Genomic DNA, 19,692 nt, shown 5'->3' on the forward strand with positions numbered 1-19,692 from the left:
ACCGTTATCAATAGGATCCGGTGATGTGCATCTGCATGAGTGATGGTATGTGCTTATGAGTGTGAAAAAAAAAGTGGAAACTAAACAAAACATTGCCATTTTTTTTTGAAAAACTGCAAAAATAGAAAGACAGGGAACGAAATATTTGAATGCAAAAAGACGTCCTTTATTTATGATAAAAAATGCAAGTGTCACATAGATGAGCCCTACAATGAGTCATTACGCCCTGGCGGAACGTAAGACTTGGATATGCATGAATAAACAAAGAAAATTACTCCTCCAGACAAGTGGCTTGGACAATCTCCTCAGAAGACCAATTGTTGAAAACTTCACCCGGGATCCTCGGACGCACCAAGTTATCGATGTCGCAATCACTGTCCCCATTTTCATTGTTGATCGCGGAGACTAATGTGACTTCTCCTTCAACCATGTTAACGTTGGCTCCACCATGCTGGGGGCATGGGATTGTTGACGACATTAGGAGCTGGTGCAAAGTTAACGGCCTTTGAATCAATGAGGTCCTGAACTACGTGCTTAAAAGCTTTGCAGTTCTCAATATTGTGGCCAGGTGCCCCAGAGTGGAAGCTACACCTAGCGTTGGCATCATAACCCACCGGAAGCCTACCAACGGGAGGAGCCATAGTGCGCAACTGCATAAGTTGTAGTCGTTGAAGACTAGAAAGCAACTGAGCGTACGACATTGGAAGAGTGTCGAAACGCCGGTCCATCGTCCTTGGCCTCGGTTGATATGCGGGTCTGTTACCCGATTGTTGTGGTTGGTACTGAGCTGGTTGATGTTGTGGTTGTTGTTGTTGTAGTGGTGTTGCACCTGGAATGGTCACAGACGCAACATACGGTTGTTGATGATAGTTCTGAAAGTTATTCCTCCGGTTATCCCTGTTCTATTAAGAAGATATGGCACTTGCATCCCCTTCTCTCCTCTTCTGTCCCTGAATGAACGACTTCTTCACTCCTGATGAGGATCCACCTCCACTCTGGGTTTTGTATGTCCTCAGGTAATTCTCCACCCTCTCTCCGGTAGAGACTACATCAGTAAAATTGGAGGCATTGCAACCCACCAGGCGCTCCAAATAAGGTCCTGGCAGAGTGTTCATGAACATGTTAGCCATTTCCTTCTCCAACATAGGAGGTTGAACACGGGAAGCTGTTTCTCTCTAGCATTTAGCGTATTCTCTGAAGCACTCATTGCTTTTAAGAGACAAATTTTGAAGTTGTGTTCTGTCCGGAGCCATGTCTGCATTATACTGATACTGCTTCACAAAAGCCTCAGCCAAATCCCTCCAGCAACGGATGTGGGCTCTGTCCAGCCTCATATACCATTCCAGGGATGCCCCAGCTAGGTTGTCTTGGAAAAAGTACATAAGCAACTTTTCGTCATCGGAGTATGCAACCATTTTACGGAAATAGGCTTGCACATGGGTCTTCGGGCAAGAGTTGCCATTGTATTTGTCAAATATCGGGACCTTGAATTTCGGTGGCACTCTCACACCTGGGACCAGCCCCAAGTCAGCAACATCTACTCCCAGAGGATTCTGTCCTTCCACTGCCTTCAACCTCTCTTTCAATCTTCTAAACATGGGGTCCACACCATGACCCATACCAAAGTCTTCCTGCAGCAGGGGGAACTGATCGTCCTGATCATCATGAACGGGCTGTTGACCGGAGGTGACATCTAAGATTGGGATAGGCCCCGGTCCATTGGGTCCATTAGCCTCTCCAGCTGGAGGATCAGTCACCGTCTCTGGTTGAGCAGGGGGATTCCTCTGTATCATCTGCCTGAGCTCTTGTTGTCCCTGAGCCACCCCTTGAACCACATTCATGAATTGATTCATGCGGATTTTCATCTCGGCGAACTCTTCCTGTAGGCTTTCCATTACTCTCTGTTGGTTTCTGCGGGTACCGTACCGCTGAATGCCTGGGTCAGCTATCCTGCTGATTGAACACCAAACAAACTGAGAACATTGTGGCGGTACCTGATATGCAAGACATGCTAATGAATATGTAAATGCAATGACATGTTTATCAATTCCAAAGGTATTCTACCCCCTTGATTCCAGTCTCTCAATAGATAAACGATGTAAAAAAAAAGACTAAGCCGTTGATGAGAACCAAGAAAATTCCGACTAGAATCAAGTAGAAGATATAAACCCCACAGAAATGGATAAACATGTGTGAATGATTATGAATGCAAAATGATGTGAATGCAGTGCAGTGGCATGGGAATCAGGATCGCTGTATCTGCTTGAACATCTGTCAGGTTGCACTGTCTAGAGAGAAATTAAGAGCACACCAAACAAAGGTCATGGGATGGATCATGTTATCCTTAATATCAACCACCCATTTTGGTGGATTATGGTTTACACCTTATCAACACCCAAGTTTCATTGATATTAAGGATACCTGATCGGATCAACCATGAATCAAGGGTTTGTTGCAAGTCACGAGCATGGAGTTTAGGTTAATAACCACCCAAAAGGAGTGTACTAAGGTTTAAACCTGCCAAACATGTTCTACAAAAGGTTCCCATAGTCATAATCCCATCTTTCGGATATTATCGGAGGAACGACTACTCGTATTCCAAAAATATTCTCAAGAGAGACTTTTATGAGTGTAGTATCGCGTAACAATCGTATCAAATCTTACACTTGAACGACTTTCGCACTACGTCCTACGAATGGGCCAAGATGGGTTCGGTAAACTAAGGTCCTCGGCTTCTAAGGTCTATATTGGAAAAAGTAATGTCTAACCAAAACTTACTTGTGTGACATTATTGATCTCAACATGACCTCCACCAAGTGAATGGGCTTGCAAGTCAACTTGCTAAGGAATAACTCCACACAAGTCGACAAGACTATGCCATTCTCCTATCCTAAGTGCACTCGAGTTCGGGTATAGAACTCATCTCACAAAGATCACCAAGCAGCCATAGCCAGCCAACAGATACAGCAATGATATGTACACAATGCAATAAGGTAAAGCAGGTAAATAAATAATTGTACAAAAGCATGAACACCTAATAAACAAATAAACTACAAAAGCTAGGAGGGACTCGCTTAGGGAAACCAGAGATTCTGGGTTCGATCCCCAGCAGAGTCGCCAGCTGTCGCAACCTGAAAAATACAGTGTGCGAAAAAACAACCGGCGAAAGAAAATGACAGAAGAGTCGTCACCGTGCGTTATTTATCCTAAAGGAGGGAAAGGAAACGCTCGAAGTAAACCCGAAAAGAGGAAAGGAAAAGACAAGGTCTCGCAACCAAATCTTGGGTTCGGGAGTCGGTTATGCGAAGGGAAGGTATTAGCACCCCTACGCATCCGTAGTACTCTACGGGATCCACTTTTGTAGTTCTTGTCTAAAGGGTGTGAGTTTATCTTGTGTTGTTTACTAAAAAAGTGGGTTAAATTAAAATGACTCGTGCGGATGTCGCATCCACTGCATACGTATCTCATCTGAATATGAGAATCAGAGTCTTCGTAGCTCGGCTGACGTATGGGTTGGGGGGATGTGTGCTCGCTAAGACATCGCGTCTTATGCCTACGTATCTCATCTGGAATGAGAATCAGAGCAAGCCGTAGTTCGGCTAACTACGGGGTTAAGGATTATGTTTTGGGGACGGACGACGTTACTACGCAATCTACCGGATGCTCGACCTTTGGAGACTTACTCACCTGTAGTAGAAGGAGTAAACGTGTGTTTAGGAGAAGAAAAATCAATGAAGGGTTAGGGTTTGGGATGCTAATGCAAAAAGGCAGTCCTCGACGAAGGAACCGCGCTACCTGCGGGGATACGAACACATACAAAACAAACATGTATAAAGTAAATGTGTCAACAAGGCAATCAGAATAAATCTCCCAAATGGTATCCCACAAGCATGATGGAATATCCAGCGAGCTATCCCTGCAAAAGTCATGTAAGCCTTCACAAAAACTCAACAAAAGGGTTAGTGAAACAAGATAAGGATTAGGAGAAAACATGTTATGACAAACGTAAGTTAGATAAGAGAAAAACAGTATGGTTTTTCATGGATAACAGTATGGTTTCAGAAACCTCAAACCCTGTGGCATACACTTCAGAAATTAAACGATTAAGCATTCAAGGCATTATTTATACATTCGTACATAATTATGAACCCGTGGGCAAAAACCTAATGAAATTCATCCATCATACCTCAAACATTCAGAGTATTCAACTTCAAAGCACAAAGGTAATGGGAATAAGGGCAAACCTGATTGGAGAGATCGGTTGAAGTCAAATGGCACGGCTGGATTTGCAAACCAATGTTAGGGTTTGCTTGAGCTGAAAGTGTGTGAGTCAGAATGAACCTTTCAGAGTTGCCTGGAGGTTGCTCTGAACTCTGTTAGCTCTTCTCTCACTATCTTTTTCCCCAGGGTTCTTCTCTCACTATCTTTTTCCCAGACAGGGTAATAGGAATAGAATGGCCTTTTGTTTCACTGAAAATCTGAACTTATAATCTGATTTTTATGGACCTGTGGGCTCAAATGAGAGAGGTCCAAGTCCAAGATTTTTCTTTTATTTATTTATTTATTTATTTAAATATTTTTTTTTCAAAACACGTGGGCTTCGCCTAGCGAGCATGACAACTCATGAACAAACCTTTGCTCCTTCAAGATTAACGTTTTGACTGACGAATATACCCCTGTTGGAAGTAACTCAAGTCTTTCCCTTGTGTTGACTGATCATCTAAATAGAGCCCACAAAGTGTCCTGGATGATGTTCAAGCTTCTGGGATCCGATTCCGATTGCCATGATGAAATGCAAATGCTTAATGACCTAAAAATGAATGCATGCATGAGGTGTAAAGCGTATGCTTCCAGGAAAAATGAAGGGTAAATTTTGGGGTATTACACATACTAGGTCATACTCATTGCATACTGCATTAGTGACATGGAAATCAGGGTTTGATTGATCACTCCTTAACAAAAGGAGCCCACACAAAGCAAGATTGAGAATTGGACTTCATTTTCTATGTATACAAGTCTCAAGGGTCTCAAGGGGTTCCATATGTCTTATTATGGCCCTCAGTTCATCAGTGGAAGATTCAGAGCTCCCAGAGTGTGCATCTGGATTTAATCAAGAGATTAGAGTTTCATGGCTACCTGTAACAGGAAATGTTTGGTTGGAAGTATAGGGGGCTCATCCATGTCATGATTGGAGAGGCATCTTGGCCTAAGAAGATTCACAACTATCTCAGAAAGATCCATTGGCAATCAGTGCAATCAATTCCCGATCATTTTGCCCTAAAACTAGGGTTTGGCATAAAATCAGTTTATTTCTGATTCCTTGGGTGAAACTCTTTTCCATGGCCCTCCATATGTCCACAAAGGTCTACATACAAAAAATCAGCTCTTTATTTGAGCTAGAAGTGCTTCAATTGATCAATGGAATCGGGAATCAGACAGTTTGGGAAAAGTCAACTATGGGGCCAGAAAAGTTAACTCCTGACATTTTGAGGGTGGAATCTCAAAATCCATGCCTAAGGGAGCCTACATGAGAAATTTGACCAAGGTTGGATCATGGATTCATCATTTAATCAGGAATTGAAAAGGTTACTTAATTTGGAAATGGTTGACTTTCCATTTAGGGCAAGTTTTCATGATTGTTGCACTCACTTTAAGCCCATTTTCCATCAAGATGCAAGCTCCATTTGAAAATTTCTCCAACATGAAAGTTGTTCCTCTTGTTCCAATATTTCTAGAGATATAAAGTTTGCTCCATTTGAATTAAAATTAAGAAAGTTATGCTTAGTCAAAGTGAGACATTATTTTAGAACACTTAGAAAATTTTCTAAGTCCAAAATCTTCAAAATTTATCAAGACTTCTTGGCCAGATTTCTTGAACTTCAAGGCACCATTTGAGAATACTTTCTTCACAGAAATTACACCTTGCCATGTCCTCTTTCACATTATTTTGGAATCATCCCATTTGGATCATTGGTTTGGGAGATGCACTCATCTAAAGTTGGCATCATGAACTGAATTTCTAGGCAGCATTTAGGCCAAACTGGCCCAGCCATTTTGCAGATGGTGAGACACGATTTTATGGCCATTTTTCACCTCTTTCCACTCATAATTTCAACTTGTGTTCAACATTAAAGATGTTAAGCTCCATGAACTCTTCCTACTGTTTGCATTGCCTTACCATTTGGTCATGTATTCATCAAGATATATAGTCATAAAGTCACCATCTTGAACTTATTTCCGAGCCATGCCATGCTGCAGCCAGACCATAAAACCAGCACATGCATTTCTTTTCCTCATTTATCCATGTACTCTCTTGTCCACTCACTTAATTTTTTCCAAAATTAGAGCTTACTTTCACCACCTCACCTTTTGTATCATAGTGCACATAACTAAAACCAAACATTTGCAAGCCCATTAGACACTTTAGACCTACATACTTAAGAGCTTGAAACCCTAATCTGAAGAGGGTGGCTGGTATTTTCGAGCAAAGAGAAAAGGCAAGTGGACAAGGTTGTTTGCATTCCATTTCCATTTTCAAAGTTCTCAAAGTTGAAGCATTGAAACGACACATTTCTTCTTCCATTCCTCCATCACCAAGAAGCAGTGGACTGATTTCCACTAGGTAAGCTTTTTACTCTTTCTTCCATGGACGTGAATAACTTCTTATGCTCACCATTATGCTATGCTTATAACTATTTTTTTCATGCCATTTCCATGTCCATCCTCGTGTTGTTTCCCATGTTAACAATATGCCATGCTTGTCTATGAAGCCCTCACCATGAGGCATTGTTATTGAGCTTGAGTTTATGTTGTTGTTTTCTGTTGCATCCGTATGCATATGGCCATCTTTCTGTCCACCTTTCTTCATGCTAAGGCCATTATTTTCACTAAAATAAAATACCATGATGTTCTACTCATTGCATACTTGAACTTTGCTTTTTATACCATGTCGTTTGGTACACTCTAGCATGAGAATTTTTAGTTGGAAGATTGAGCAAGACACACGGTTTGTTTTGCGTGCCCTAGTTGTTGCATGGCTTTAGTTATTTCTCCATGAAGAAGACGATATGTGGCTTCATGAAAACCATTAGATTACGCGCTCACCTTATGATCTTGGCCGCTGATTGCTTTTTGTCCTGTAGCGCTTTAATGAGGCTTGACCGATTGATATGCCTTAGACATGATTTTTTAAAATGTACATTTTATTTTTCTTGTTACGCGCTGAATCATATTGGACCGGGCCTCAGCGCCAATTGCTGTTCCCACCCTCCATTCATGGCCGATGATCCTTTAATTCATTTTCTTTTCTTTTCTTAATTCTTATTTTTAATTTCTGTTTTTATTTTAATCATTTAAAAATATTTTCTTTATTCATAAAAATGCCAAAAAATATTTTCCACATTTTTTAATGTTTTATTTAATTTTATTTAATTTTTATTTTCATATTTATTTAATGTTAATATTTTATTTCAATTATTTATTTCAAGTGGATCATTTTAATATACATTTATTTCTTGATTTTATTTTCATGACTTAGAATTATTTTTAGGTTCTGATTTTTAGGATGAGGGTTGACCAATGTCTCATGGCCAACCTGACCTTTTCTTGGAATTTTATTTCCCATTTTTAATTTATTTTGGATTTATTTTTGACCTAGTTTGTTTGGTTGACTTTTCATTTGACTTTTGTTTTATTTCAATTAATTTAGACACTAATTTTCATTATTTTTGAAATCTTTTTATGATGATGTCCTGACCGCACCTTAGTTATTTTAATTTTTCATAATTTTATTGATTAATTTGCTATTTATTTCATATTTTTTAAGTTGACTTGACTTTTCAGTTGACTTTTCTATGATTGATGTTTGACTTAGGGATTGCTTATGGCAATTGAAGAGATCTTTTGATCCTCCCTTGTTCATCTCATATGCCATGTATTAGAGGCCTTTCATCTTGATTTTATTTGATCCTTGCATCATTTCCCGATTAAATTATTCAGTGATCCTTTGTGTGCATAGTTTCATCTGTCTGACTCATTTGTCATCTTTTATACTTGTGTTCTTTCATCCATGCTTCTATTGTTTGATTGTTTAACATGTTTATACTTCTCATGCATTGTTTAATGCTCCCTTATATCATTCTTTGATTCATTTGATTTGATTATATACATGTTTGCTTATCTTATCTGTTTGATTAATATCTGTTGCCTACTTGTATGATGTATGAGGCATGTATTTTTATTGTTCGATTGCCATGAACAATCCCCATTCATAACAAATGTACCCCTCTCCCATGAAGTGTATAATGTTTATTCTTTCATTCTTTATTCATCTGTTAATACAAGAATTAAAATGAACATCCGATAACCATTTCAAAACAAGATCAGAAGCTCGATCCAACGTCGAGTACTCATTTTCAAAACTTAACAGAACCAGCACGCATTCATCCATCCTTTTGTAAGTCGATTGCTTCATGCATCGCCATTTCTCTTGTAAGTCGATTGCTTCATGCATCCCCATCTACCTGTAAGTTGATTGCTTCTGGCATCACCATTTACCCTTATCCGTGGTTCCTCTCCTTGCTCCATCCGTCGACTCTTGTTCCGTTTAGGTAGTACAAATTAGGTAGAACCCTTTGTATGATAACATAGGTAGAATTCCCTTATTCTTTGTATGATAACATAGGTAGAATTCCCTTATTCTTTGCATGCTAACATTAGGTAGATGTTCCCATTTTTAAATCCTAACACATAGGTCCACATTGCATGATAACTCTAGGGCAGAGCTTCCCCACTTTTAGACCTTCCGTGCGTCTCCGATCTTGCGGCATGTCAATCCGTTCTATTGCAAAGAGGTAACTGCCTAAGACTCGATTCAGCGAACTGCGACACCTATTGCTAGGACATGAACACATTGCCCATTCTCTTTTGACACAACTGGTGTCCTCTTTTATAAGTCCATGTTCAGATGGCAATCCTTAACCCCTAGGTAGTCGAACTACGACAACTCTGATTCTCATGTTCAGATGAGATACGTAGGCACGAGACGCGATGTCTTGTCGAGTTTGACTAACGACTAACAACTAATCCTTGTTTGCTTTCGCCCTTGCTGCGATTCTTTTCTCTCGCCCTCGCTGCGATTCTTTTCTCTCGCCCTCGCTGCGATCGAGACATTCCTTTTCTCTTGCCCTAGTTGCAATCGAGACCTTTGTTCCTGTAGTTAGCTGAACTACATTTTGCTCTGATTCTCATTCCAGATGAGATACGTAGGAATAAGATGCGATGTCTTAGCGAGCACACTTCTCTTTCACACATAGGTAGCCGAGCTACGAAGACTCTGATTCTCATATTCAGATGAGATACGTATGCAGTGGATGCGACATCCGTGCGAGTCATTTTCTTTTGACCCTCTTTTAGTAAATAGTACCTTAGATAAACACACACCCTTAAGACCAGAACAACAAGAGTGGATCCCGTAGAGTACTACGGATGCGTAGGGGTGCTAATACCTTCCCTTCGCATAATCGACTCCCGAACCCAAGATTTGGTTGCGAGACCTTGTCTTTTCCTTTCCTTTTCTCTTCAGGTTTTCTTCGATCGTTTCCTTTCCCTCCTTTAGGATAAATAACGAACGGTGGCGACTCTTCTGTGTTTCTTTTCTTTCGCCGGTTGTTTTTTCGCATCATTTATTTTTTAGGTTGCAACAATTGCCAAATAATTGTGTTGAGCCATTTTGATTGACTTTTGAAGTTTGACTTGGGTTGTTGGGCCTTGGTCAAGGTTGATTTGACGTTGCTAGGTTAAGATCATTGGATTTAGGGGATTGATGGAATGTATATTCCATCTCTCAAAATGAATGAATAATCTTAATTTGGTTAAAGTCCTCCTTTTTCCAATTTGAGTTTGATCTATCTTCCCTCCCTCTTCATCTCATTCCCCTTATTTATGCATTCATGTCATGGACCTATGATATCTCTACATCCTAAGGCTAGTTGATTGCCAAATCAACATAAGTATGGATGAGATTAGGCCACCACTTTTTCATATTCTTTTTGTGTGTGCTATGTTTCATGAGCATAGTCCATTATACTATTTCTCTAACATGCATTAACACCAAAACTCTATTGCCTGGTCTCAAATAGTTGTGACTTCACTACGCCAAACAAGACCTTAGACAGCGCTTTTTTTAGCCTTAGACAGCGCTTTAAAGCGCTGTCTAAGCCTCCGCTGCTAAAGGTTTAGACAGCGCTTTTTGAAATCTTAAAAGCGCTGTCTAAGGCCCCCCCCTTAGACAGCGCTTTGTCCTAAAGCGCTGTCTAAGCCCCCCTATTTTAATTTTTTTAGGTATACCTTAGACAGCGCTTTAGGCAAAAGCGCTGTCTAAGGGGGGGGGGGGCTTAGACAGCGCTTTTCAAAAAGCGCTGTCTAAGCCCCCCCTATTTTAATTTTTTTAGGTATACCTTAGACAGCGCTTTAGGCAAAAGCGCTGTCTAAGGGGGGGGCTTAGACAGCGCTTTTCATAAAGCGCTGTCTAAGCCCCCCCCTTAGACAGCGCTTTTGCCTAAAGCGCTTTCTAAGGCCCCCCTTAGACAGCGCTTTTTCCAAAAGCGCTGTCTAATGTATACGAAAATTTTTGTAGCTTTTGTTTTAAACCACATTTTTTCCAGGTTTATAAAGCAGAATTTCTACCTGTTTTCAACCAGATTTTGACAGACAGTTATCACATTTTATACATGCCATTTTGGCCTTTTTTCTACCCATTTTTGGCTAACAAATATATATATACCAATTCAAACCAATTTTGCCTTAAATGTATCAAAATATATACAAATTTATGTACACATTTACAAGTCATTACATATACTACAAATTTATGTACACATTTACAAGTCATTACATATACTACAAATATACTACAAAATTACACAAATTTATGAAAAAACTTTGAGCTCTATCATGAATTGACACCACTCCTCTTTGATTTCGTCCACTTGATCCTTTGTATAAAATGCACACTTGAATTCCTCAAAGTACTACATAATAATATAACATATTTTGAATTAATTCCAACTATTTAATTATATGAGATATGTGTAAATATAAAAATAACTCATAAGTTAGAAATACATACATCGGTGGGAATCACTAATCGGCCCAAAGCAAGAGTATCCCGCATAAACCTCAACACGAAATACCCGCAATCTATTTGATTACGTTGTTGAGGACACTACATGAAAAAAAAATATGGATTATAAATCCTAAGTTTTATCAAGTGTCATCACTAATATAATAAAAAATGTGGTAATTAAAAATATACCGCCACTTTAATCCATGTAATGCGGTTGGCGCCCCTCCTTGAGGTTTGGATATCTCGTTGGGCCCGAAAAGCTTGTAGGATGCTAATAAAATAAAAATGAAGCAATTAGAACAATTCACATAAACTAAGAAAAATTTTGAACATTCTCACTTACGTGTCAATTAGGAACTTCATATCCGGGTATGTTGTCCAATCATTTCCTAACGAGTCAAGATAATACACAATTTCTCGGATAGGATTGATTGCGAGCAACAACCAATGTCCACTGTAATGATTAGGCAAATGTTAGATGGTAACTTGGAAAATAATTATAATAGATGAATTTAGAATGAAATGCTAACCCGGTATTAAACGGTATAAAAAACAACTTCTCCGCATCTTTATTGTCATTGAGGATCCGAAGAACGTACTCCGTCACGGTATCCGGTCTATTTAAGATTAAACCTAAGTTGATGCTCGCGGGTGCTAAGAATCCGAATGACTCGTCCAAATCATTGGGGCGCATCATTTTGTCATACAAAAACCTAATATAAAAACATCATTAACACCTCTTTTGAAACATAAAGTAAACCGGATTAACATAAAGTAAACATCATTAACATAAGTTGTTTAATTAATAAAACAAAGTAGACCGGATTTACCTAATATATGTATTGACAACGTTGACGCCGATTTCTTCATGACCAAAAACTTGCATGAAGTCTTCATTACCAATCATTTGGTCGTGAGCAAAGCCGAAAATCCCTTCCTCCATATGTATAGTCCGAACACCTCCGGTCGGTATATCGGTCATCTCTATAAATGTCCTGAGGCACGACCTATACTTGGTGGTAGGTTTTTTCCTAGCTACGGTCTTCTTAGCACCAGAACTTTTTACCCGTGCGGAGGCGTTCCTAACCTCCTTTATTTGTTGTGCGGAGGCATTGCTAACCTCATTTTCTTGAACCTACATGTCATATAAATAGTTAGATCAAATTAAGAATGTAACAACTTCCATGAATATATGTCATATAATTGTATATTACCTCTTTTCTTGATTTGGATTTTGTGGGAGTCTATTTAACATAATCAAGGAAAATATGTAAGTAAAATTTTAAGCATAAATTTTAAACTTTGAATATACACATTAAAGTTAACATAAGTTTTAAGCATACCTCATATCCTACGCATATGAGGTTTGTCGGCCATGCAACAAACGAACCTACTGCTTCGTGCACCGTTGTTGCATCCGAATCATCGCTAGGATATGGTAATAATGCATTCGGGTCAACTGCAATATCAACTGATACCTTCAAACATCCAGCAGGGAGCTCTCTAGTGTGGAGTAATACTCCGCTAACGTTATGCACTTTTCCCTTGCCAACCATCCGATAGTGTGGTGACGACAAATACAGCTGACAATGGGAAATGCCCTAAAACCAATAATAACAAGAAATCGTTAATGTGTATATATGTCAAATACATAATTTAAGCAAATAGTTCAATTTAAGACAATTATATGTAATTACCTCTGGAATGTTCGGCTGAAAGGTACAGTTGATATTGTTTTTGTCCGAAGCATCTCTGTATACCGTTGAGGCGCTAGCCTCTCTTTCTCTCCTCAATGCATCAAGCTCAGCTTGCATGGCTTCCAATCTTGCATGAAGCTCCCGATTACTAGGAGCCTTTTCTTTTCTAACACTGAGGGAGGTCGGAGTGACTCCAAATCCCTTACCCCTCACCCGACCAGAATACTCAGGGACATCTAATGCCCGACTAAGTATGCTCTTAGTATCATCGGGAGATAGAGACTGAGATAGCTCCTCCTGAAAAATCAGATGAATACCGTATACTTGTCAAATATGTGTATAAAAATGTTATTCAATTAATGAAAAAATATTATACTTACACATTTCTGGTATACGTTTAAAACTTCTTCTTGTGGAACTCCAGATTTGCCCACACGGGCTTCCTTCCACAAAACATGTGCAGGAAGAGATGTTTCTGAACTTTCCTCCTTTTGCAGCTACACATTAAGTCATACAATTTGATCAGATAAAACTAATATATGATGAACAAATTTGTTTTCGCAATTTATAAATACTTACCATGGATTGTTCTAAGCGTCCATATCCGACACGTCCTTTTCGGTACGGATATGCGGGACTTGATGCTCTTTCCCGATTCGTAGCACTTATTCTTTGAAAAGTCGGGTCTTGTCTTTTGGATTTGAAAGCTTCCCATTCTTCGGCCGATATCAAACTTTCATATTTTCTAGGAAGCTCCGCATCCACAAAATTACCATCCGCATCCTTAAGGAACTTGGATGATAAAAATGTCTGAAACCCTCTAAGAAGCTTTCCGGCCAATTTCATGCAAAACCCTCTTCTTTCTTCTTCGATGTTAAAACATCGCTAAGAAAAACATACAGATTGATAGTTAGTATCGGTAATTGAAAAAAACATAATTGATACCGTATAATTAAGGGCCAAATGATTGTACCTTTATCTCACTCCAAATTTTTTCTTTGGACTCTTTCAACTCTTTATTTCTCCAATCATCACATGTAATGGGAATTTCATTCCTTACTAGTGCACCGATGAAACTAGTTAAGGTATGCCCATTAGGTTCTATAAGTTGTCCCTGGTTGTTCCAAGAGACATCTAGTATGATGCCTCGAGATCTTCCTTGGACCACCCTTCGCATTACTGTGATGCCTCTTCGGATTTCTTCTTCCGCGGATACTTTACTAACTTCCTCATGTTGGTCATCAGCCATGTCTAACCTGTAATAAACCAAGGAAACCATCAAATATCAAATATAACTTATAATCAAAACAATTGAAAACAAAAAAATAAAGAAATCATGCATTATCAGATATAACTTATAATCAAAGCAATTGAATACAAAAATATAATGAAATCATGCATTACCACATATAACTTATAATCAAAACAAATGAAAAAAAACATAAAGAAACCATGGATAATTTACCTAAGTCACTAACATCTCTTTCTTTTCTTTGTTGGAATATTAATCACTTGTTTCTTAGCAATGCGTACGGATGAATTGATCCAAATTCCCTCATTATGATCGTTTCTTATATATGACTCATCCGGTATAAGATCCTCAACTTCATCATTTCTATTCAACTCATTCCGTCTAATGCATGACTCATTCTCAACATCAATATCACATTGATCGACACCGCTATCATCAGTCACTTTGTTAGAGAAAAGCACTATAGACCATTTTGTACTCTTCGGGTCATTCACATAGAACACTTGTTTAGCTTGAGATGCTAGAATAAAAGGTTCATCTTTGTACCCCACCCTAGTAAAATCAACTTGCAAAAATCCAGACTTATCCATTCGTATGCCACTACTATTCACCCACTTGCAACTAAAGATGGGAATCTGAAACTTCTCGTAATCAAACACCCAAATATGCTCAATAACTCCAAAATATGACAAATTTGCATATTTGGGGTTTAAGTCCTTCATACTTGATATATGCATTGCTTCAGCTAGCACGGTGACACCACTATTTTGCATAGTACTCTTATCATCTTGTTCTTTGGTATAAAATGTGTATCCATTAATTGAATATGCGCTATGAGAAAACACATGCAAACTTGGACCATACGCCAAACATCTCAACCTTTCTGTTACCGAAGAAGGATCTGAAGAGCGCTTCAAATAAATATGATCCTTCAACCATTGTATGAAACTTTGATTGTGCTCTATAACTATCCAATTTTCATTTCTGTTCGGATTTAACCTTCGGAGTACATCCTTGTGCATTTCAACATATGGCTCAACCTCATTATTATTGTGCAGAACATACAAATGAACTTGATCCCGTTCATCCCTTGATATTGTCACAATTTTATTCCCAATTAATTTTTTACCTTCCATTTTGTCGAAAATCTGAGCTCTGGGGAGTCCAATCGATTGAACGTTAGACAAATATTCAGTACAAAACTCAACAGCTTCTTCAACAATGTATCGTTCAACAATACAACCCTCTGGTCGACTTCGGGATTTCACGTACCCTTTTAATATTTTCATATACCGTTTAGCAGGGTACATCCATCTCATATAAGCTGGTCCACACAACTGTGTCTCTTTCACAAGATGAACAACTAAATGAACCATTATGTCAAAAAAAGACGGAGGAAAATACATTTCAAGCTCACACAAGGTAATTACAATCTCTTTCTGTAGTGTTGGTAAGATCTCGGGATCGATCACCTTACTACAAATTGACCTAAAGAAAAAACACAATTTAGTTATGGCACTTCTTACTTTTTCTGGCAAAATAGAACGTATACCTATCGGTAGAAAATGTTCCATTATAACATGGCAATCATGTGTCTTCAAATTCTTCAACTTGAGGTCTTTCATAGAAACAAGTCTTCTGATATCAGATGAGTATCCTTCTGGAACCTTAACTTCACTCAGAGACTTACACAAATTTTTTTTCTCCTTTCTAGATAAAGTAAAAGCAGCAGGTGGTAGATATGTTCGTCTTCCTTTCTTCACGGGTGCTAATTCAGTTCTCATTCCCATTTTTAACATGTCCTCCCTTGCTTTAAGGCCATCCTTAGACTTGCCTTTTATATTGAGTAATGTACCGATAACACTTTCAAATACGTTTTTTTCAATATGCATAACATCGAGAAAATGTCTCACGTACAAAGACTTCCAATATGGCAATTCAAAAAATATCGACCTTTTCTTCCACCCACCTTTCACAATCTTATGTGCAAAAGGCTTGCCAAACTCAGTACGCACATCTTTCACCTTTTCAAAAACTTGTTCACCTGACAATGCGGGTGGAGCTCTACGATGTTCGGTGTCTCCATTGAATGCTTTTCTCCACCCACGGTAGTGATGTTTAGAATGTAAGAATCTACGATGACCGAGAAACACATTCTTCTGGCAAAGTTCCAATCGAATCGTATCGGTTCCGTCTTCACAAACAGGACACGCACGTTGACCTTTAATGCTATACCCAGATAGATTCCCGTATGCTGGAAAATCATTAATTGTGCCAAACAACATCGCCCTCAAATTGAAACTTTCTTTCCTATATCCATCATAAACCTCCACACCGTTCTCCCACAAAATCTTTAAATCTTCGATCAGAGGTGTCAAGTATACGTCTATGTCATTCCCTGGTTGTTTAGGCCCAGAGATTAACATAGATAACATCATGTACTTACGCTTCATACATAGCGACGGAGGTAGGTTATAAATCATAAGAATCACAGGCCATGTGGTATGTGAGATACTTTGAAGACCATGTGGGTTCATTCCATCAGTAGATAATGCCAATCGAAGGTTTCTTGCTTCTGATCCAAACTCAGGATAATCATTATCAATCTTCGACCACTGTGGTGAATCAGCCGGATGCCGATACATTCCATCAATAATTCTTTCATCTGCATGCCAAGTAAGATGTCTTGCATCGGTTTCACTACGAAACATGCGCCTAAATCTCGGAATTATCGGAAAATACCATAAGACTTTTGCGGGAGATAATCTTTTCTTATATCGAGACAAACCGCATTTAGGGCACTCAATTAACATTGCATATTCGTTACGAAACAAAATGCAATCGTTAGGACAAGCATGTATCTTATCATAGCTCATGCCAATAGAGCACAACATTTTTTTTGCCTCATAGGTTCGATTAGGAAGAACATTATCATCCGGTAGCATTTCTCTCATAAGGGCCAACAACTCTGTGAAACTTTTATCCGACCATCCATTACCCGCCTTTAAGTTGTACAACTTTAATACCGCAGAAAGTCTTGAGAATTTAGTGCAACCTTTGTACAACGGTTTCTCAGCATCGCTTACCATCCTCTCAAACATTTCAGGACAATCATGAAGATCTTCTTCCAGTGCTTCTACAATCTCTTCAACTCGATCACAATCGTATGTTTCCGTGTCTTTGTCGTATGAAGCATAGGTCGTACTACTTTTTCCACTCGATTCAACATTCTCGTTAATTTTCTCACCATGAAATATCCAACACTGATAACTTTGATCAATTCCATGCCTCAGCAAATGCGATTTCAATCCATGTGCGTCAACCTTACCAATATAACAACAACGCAAGCAAGGACAATGCATTCGTCTGGGGTTTTCAGCGTGTTGAACAGCATACTTAACGAATTCCAAAACCCCACTCTCGTACTCTTTGGTCATTCGATCGGCACAGATCCATGTTTTATCCATGGTTTTCCTACTTTAGAATGAAAGTGAGATGAACAACACTTTCACAGTTAAAAAGAAAAAAAACTACCTATTCAAATGCAAGAAAACATCACCTCTTCAACAAAAAATCAAAATTGGACATGGGGTTGCATATTCTTGCTTGGACATTGTTTATCATGGGCCGGTTGGATAGTTTTTCAGGTATAATTATCAATAATCATACACCGGGAAATACCTAAAGTTTAAACCCTAAACATTTTCAATTATCAATTTTATAACAAGAATTGTAAATTTTTGTGCAGGATCCTGTTGTGAAAAAGTATCCAGCTAAACTCACAATGACTTCATTCACATGTTTCTTTGGATTGATCCAATTCTTGATCATAGCAGCCTTTACAGAAAATGATTTTGAAAAGTGGAAGATACAATCAATAGAAGAGCTTTCTACCATCCTATATGCTGTAATAATCCTCACTTTAATTCTCAAATATTTGATTTAGACTCTATATCCAATATATAAGTACTTAAGGCATAAGCACTTATTATACTCTATGCAAATAAATAAGCTGAAAACAACTTATGGACATGTTATAACTTATAAGTTGTTTCCATAAGTTCTTTAAAAAGTCTCACAAGTGCGCATGCAAATAAATAAACTGCCTGCAAAAACTTTAAACCTAAGGAGGCTCCAAACAATTTAGAAATTGAACATGGTACTCATAGAATCACCCTAGCTCAGAAAAAACACACAAACACAAGAAAAACAATAAAAACGAAAAAGAAGTATCTTGAAACAGGGTAGCCATATGCTAACACCAACCCATACACATACGTTCAGCCATGGATCTAATTGCACACATACAAGGCTATAATAAACAACAACGGGTCCATTCAAGCAGAGCAATTAACATAGGCAAAACATACAACTGCAACAAGTATAAAAGAAAGAAACTATTGCAGTAACAAATCCAAGAACACTCCAACATTCTAACTTCATTCTATGACAGAAATCCCACTGAGTTCATTAATTTTTCTTATTGTAATTGACAATGGAAGAAGAGGAAGTGCATTAGAGCAGAACGTACCGTATTCAAGTGTCTCCTTGCGCTGCAACCTTTGATTGTTTGGGTGACGGCGGAGGTTCGGAGGTGAGAGGCGAGTGCGGCGGGTGACGGCGGAGGGACCCTTGAAGGCAGAAACTAGGGTTTTCGGAAGTTGAAGGAAAATAGGGTGATATGCGTGATGTCGTGTTTTGGAGAAGAAGGTTATGGCTGTTGGAGACTGAGGAGAAGAAGGTTACGACTGCGTGAGTGAAGGAGAGGGAAAACAAATGAACAGAAAACGAAAGCGCTAAGGTCTGAAATTTTATTTTTATTAGACCTTAGAAAGCGCTTTTGTGGAAAGCGCTTTCTAAGGTATGCCTTAGACAGCGCTTTCCAAAAGCGCTTTCTAAACCCCACCTTAGACATCGCTTTTGTTTTTTAATTTTTTTTTTAATTTAAAGACTTTAGACAGCGCTTTATCAAAAGCGCTGTCTAAGGTCTATATTAAAAAGCGCTTCCTAAAAGCGCTGTCTAAGGGGGGGTCTTAGACAGCGCTTTTAAAAAGCGCTGTCTAAGACCCCCCCTTAGACAGCGCTTTTAGTATTTTCTTGGAACATTTTCAGCGCTTTATTTTAATTTTAACTTTAGACAGCGCTTTCTGTTAAAAGCGCTGTCTAAGATGCGTTGTTAAAAGCGCTTTTTGGCGTAGTGCTTCTACATAAGTCAAATTACAATTGCTTAACATAGCGCTAAATTTTGACATAAAAGGCATAGCATTCTAGTTAGTGAGATTGTAAGTCTCCCCTCTTTCATGGTATTGTGTGGAAACTTGGCCTTTTTTCCTTCCTTTGGAAGATGTCTTGGTTCAAGGATCCATGCTTGTGATAAGTGGGTTGAGTGTTCTCCAAAGAATGACTTAAAAATAAAAAAAGCAAAAGCAATACTAACTTCTAACTCATTAACAACTAACATTTAATTTCAAGTCATTTACTTTAATGCACTTTATATTTTAAGCCTTATTCATTTACCATTATTCATACCGTTCTAATTGTTTATGATAATGTCTTTTTTTTTACTTTGTCCACTTGGACCATATTTGTGTGATATATTTTGTTTGTGTATATTGTGT

The sequence above is a fragment of the Lathyrus oleraceus genome, chromosome 6, assembly GCF_024323335.1.
Source record: "Lathyrus oleraceus cultivar Zhongwan6 chromosome 6, CAAS_Psat_ZW6_1.0, whole genome shotgun sequence".
NCBI lineage: Eukaryota > Viridiplantae > Streptophyta > Magnoliopsida > Fabales > Fabaceae > Lathyrus > Lathyrus oleraceus.